General features: G+C 38.5%; 1 pseudogene; it reads right to left on the bottom strand.

The window, feature by feature from the left end:
• Positions 1 to 396: 396 nt before the first annotated feature.
• On the bottom strand, positions 397 to 1069 carry Gm20007 (annotated as a pseudogene).
• Between the last annotated feature and the right edge of the window lie 3749 nt (positions 1070 to 4818).

Genomic DNA, 4818 nt, shown 5'->3' with positions numbered 1-4818 from the left:
GGTGGAAGGACTGATAAAACACTTATGTGGGATGGAAATGATTCTCGGAATCCTTACAGGGATAGCCCATGCAATGACTCCTTACTGGGTCTTTTTTACAGGAATAACTGCTAATTTCTTCTTTGTTTGTTTGCTTGTTTGTTCTGTTTGTGTTTTGTTTTGTTTGTTTTATATTTTATGCTTTTTGCTTTTTCCACATTTTATTAAAGGGGGAATAAGTAGTGGTGGTAAGTCTCTAGAACATCTCCTCGTATTCCTTCCTTAAAATGTGATATTTGATTTCCAAACACATGCCAGGATGCACTGTTCCCATCATGCTAACCAGGTTAGAAACTGAAACCCTGATTTGTTTATCTTTCAACTTCCTCCAGTCTGTGGTCTTTGGATCAACAACAATTATCTGATGACTATTATGGCTTCATTACATTTTGTTTGTAGCTCTCTGAGCTCTTCCATATGCAGAAACCACAGAACTTGAACAGGTTCATTAAGAATTGCACTCCCCATGTCAAAGCCAAGAATATGATTGTCTAAAGCAACAGGTAATTCCTCTCTTGTTCAACTTACCTTAGCAACTGCTTCTTGAACCAACTTGTGAATTTTCTTAAGCATTACTAAGTAATCATTACAATACTAAATCTAAAAGAGGTTAACCAGAACCATTGCACCAGATGTAAAATCCAGATTATTTCCACCCTGGTTGATCAATGGCTATGTACCTTTTCCTGTATTTTTAGTATTTCTTCTGTTATCAGGTACTAACTTCTTGTGTTTTCCAGCATTATCTCCATATTCAAATCTAACAGCTAAAATAAGAAGGCAGGCAATTGCTTCTTGCTCATCCTGAATCTTGAAAAGACAATTAACATCTCTGAGATTAGAAGAACTTGGGCCAGTCACTGCTGTGGTTGTTTCTCAAGTTACCTCTTTCTTCAGTCTTGCAGTGTCTGATATTTTGATCTTTAAGCTAAGCAGTAAGGCTTCTAAATTCTTTTTCATCTTTTCAGGTGAAGACATTCAAGTGGTTGTAGTAGTCTAAGTCCATGAGCTTGTGTTTGAAGAAGATGGATCACCCACCACCAACGTCCAATCATGCTGGTCTCCTGACTCTCTGAAAATTCCAAGCCAGCAAGGGCTACATGGTAAGTATCTGTTTCAAAAAATATGTAGGATATTTCTTGAGGTATACGGAATATAGATAGAATGTAGATCTAGATGAAGCGGGGAGCATAATTGCTATATATTTCACTGACATTGGCCTGGGAAGACATTTATTGAAGAGGTAGACTCTCATAAGTTCTAAGCTCAGACACAAGTAAAACAAGGTTGTATGATTATTACTAAGCTATAGTGACACCCAAGAGTCTTCATCACTTATGAAGATTCAAGAGCCTCTTTACAAAACCAAACAAAACAAAGCTGCAGCGTGAGAACCTAGTGGTTAAAGTCACAGAGACATTTGAGTTCAGTGCAGATTGGCTGGAAACACCTGTTACTCTGAAATAAAGGGAGGGATGGTGAGTAGATTCCAATGATACTTGTCTGTTCAGAATCTCCTACCTCGCAGAGATTGTTAAGGAGGATCACTCTACCCTTGTTGATGCTAAGACTTTCTCGGGCTGAAGGATGCCATAGCATTGGAAATGTAAACGAGGAAAATACCTAATAAAAAATTTTAAAAAAAGAAGTATCTTTGCATAAAGCAATGGGTACTCCATATTATGACTGCCTTTGTTTTCTCTTTGGGTCCCAGCCTCCTACCTAAGGTTAACTTCCAAAAGGGGGAAGAGGGAGAGAAAGGGGAAAGAGAGAGGGAGAGGGAGAGGGAGGGGGACGGGGACGGGGAGGGGGGGGAGGGGGAGGGGGAGGGGGAGGGGGAGAGGGAGAGGGAGAGGGAGAGGGAGAGGGAGAGGGAGAGGGAGAGGGAGAGGGAGAGGGAGAGGGAGAGGGAGAGGGAGAGGGAGAGGGAGAGGGAGAGGGAGAGGTTTCAGTCATAATAAAGGGAGGCAAAGCAACCTAAAGAGTTGCTGGTATTTAGTAGTATGTTCCAGCTGAAGATAAAAAAAAATCCCCAAAGTTGCATACTGAGGGTACTTCATTGAAGGGGCAGAAAAATAAGAAATAAACAAATCACTGACATGGATGCATTTTCTCATGGATTTAAACACCCTGCTAAGGACTGCCATGTGCAGGACAAGTCAACTGTTCAGGTAGCTGACCAATAGAAGTCTAAAGGAGATAATGACCAATTTGGAGTAAAGCTGTATTTCATGAGTTTTACTAGAAGATAGAAAAGGGGGAATAAAGAAACCAGGTGAACCGAACATGCCAAAATTGATCTGTGAAGTCAAGAGATCCAATGAGCGTAGGAAGGAGGTCAGAAGGTGGGTCATTAAAACCATCAGGAATGTGGAAGGTAGGGCTGCAGTATCACTAAGACTTTCAATATTACCTCTTTCCTTTAGGTCAGGCCCAATAATATGAGACAGGGACAGAGATAGGCTTCTTCCTATCTATCTATGGGAGTGGCACCCTTCTACTCTCAAACAGTAAGGATCAAATGGTGGTCTTTGCTTGCCAGATAGCAGAAAGCTGTAAATATAATAATGACAAGCAAGAAAAGTGAGAGGAACAGCTAATTGGTTTGATCCACCAGGGGTTGGAGAAATGTCCAGTCAAGACATGTCATTTTTAAGGACATGGCTATCAACAAAGAGTGCATCTTAACATGTAAAGCCAGACAGAAGAGAGTGGACTGTGTGAGACTGAGCATTTTTTAATAAATATAAACACCCAATTCCTTGATTCATTTTTGGCCAGAGCTCATGTTCCATACATATAATCTATTGGTCTCTAGAAAAAAAATTCTATAGGAGGCATTTTTAGCTTGACATTGTAAAACAATGTTCTCATCTACAAGTTCACACCAGAGAACAGTAAAATCCTGTTACAAAAATATTTTTCCCAAACTCTCTCATAATGCTTTAACTAAGGTTATAGTTTGCAAGCTGGAAGCCTCCAATAGGGCTTGAACTGGGATCTACTCTTAGAAAGGCATATATATATATGCAAATACATATTTGGCTCTGTAGTCAATGTCTTGAAATACTTAAAATGAAATCCCTAAACATGGTACTTTACATTTTTGTATTGAATCATGCAAATTATGTCATTATACTTGTTTGTAGCTTTACTTGAGGCATGACATTTAATATAGAGGGTCTAAGGTGAGACTGGACCTCTTTTTGAGTTCAAGACAATATACAGAATGTTGACTAAAGTCTAACTAGTTCATTGTATCCAAAGGCCCACCCAGTGGTCATTTTTCCAGTTTCTGCATCTTCTATTGGAATAACAAAATTAGCAGTGTAAAATCCACACTAGGATCTTGGTTTTCAAAATAAGAGCTTCAGACAGGAAAGGACCATGCAGAAACTGCATTATCTGTCCCATTCTCATTCCTCTGGAGTTGAAATTGAAAAGCAATACTATATTCTAATGATGGTAGATATCAGTTCCTCTGTGATGATGGCTGAAAAGGGTAGATCAGATGCATAGAAACACCCTTATTGTGTCTCTGTTGGATGGCTCAATATGGCCTCCAAATAAATCAGATAGATCTCAGAGACCATATACAGGGTTTTATAATCCTAACTCAGCAATTTAATAATACCTAAGCTGAGTGCAAATTCTGTGAGAAGTTATTTTTCTTTGTTTTGTTTTGTTTGCTTGTATGTGTTTTGCTCTTTATTTGACAGAGAAGAGAGACAAGTTTTCAGGTTTATGGAGCCATTGACTTGAGGAATGTACTTTTGTTTAATCTTATAATAAAGGAGGATCATAACTAATTAACACTCATGTGGGACGTGTAACAAAACTTATTTATAGTTTTACCTGAGGGTTCTATAAACTTTTCTTTCTGTTCTTTGTTATATTGCACATTTAAAATGTCGGCGTTGTTTATTTAACCCACAGGATGCTACACCATGTGTACTGATGTTACTTTACATCAATAGCATGCTGATTAGCCATGATGAGCAATAGATGGTTTTGATGCATGAACTTTTGATAAGACATCTATAGGTCTACATTCTTCAAAGGCTAGAGGAGTGGTTCTCAACCTTTCTGATCCTGTGACACTTTAATACAGTTTTTTTGTGATGTGCTGAACCTAACCATAAAGTTATTTTTGTTACTACTTCATAACTGTAATTTTTGCCACTGTTATAAATCATAATGTAAGTATCTGTGTTTTCCAATGGTCTTAAGGGACCCCTGTGAAAGGGATGTTCAATCTTCAATGGGGTTGAGAACCAGTGGAATAAAGGATAAGCCCTAGGGACATTCATAACCTGGAACTATAATGAGACCTTTAGAAATTCATGAGATAGGACTTTGTAGGATATGCCTTCTGAAGAAGATGAAAAGAGACCCTTGAACTACTTATCACTATTAAGGAAACAGAGCTAGCATCAGTTCTGAGTTCTGGAGACAACATAGCCCATGGCTATTTAACACATTCTGGGTGACAATAGGATTCAGGTGCACTGTAGAAAGAGAAACAGCATGGAACTAAACAAAACCCCTCTGGAATAATCAAGATATAAACCTTGACACACTAGAGTAAGCCCAAGCCATATATACCAGAAAAAAACAACAAAAAAACAAAAAACAAAAACAAAAACAAAAAAAAAAAAACCCAAAACCATAGTCTTTGGGTTAAATACTTTGCGGTAACACTGGAAAGTTGATTATGGAGCAGTGAAGTGAACCTATGTGTAGAACTGCACATCACCAGAAGCTTCTCTAGTTCTTCCA

Source organism: Mus musculus, chromosome 16, assembly GCF_000001635.26.
Source record: "Mus musculus strain C57BL/6J chromosome 16, GRCm38.p6 C57BL/6J".
NCBI lineage: Eukaryota > Metazoa > Chordata > Mammalia > Rodentia > Muridae > Mus > Mus musculus.
The sequence above is the reverse complement of the archived record's forward strand: the minus strand, read 5'-3'. Positions and strand labels throughout refer to the sequence as shown.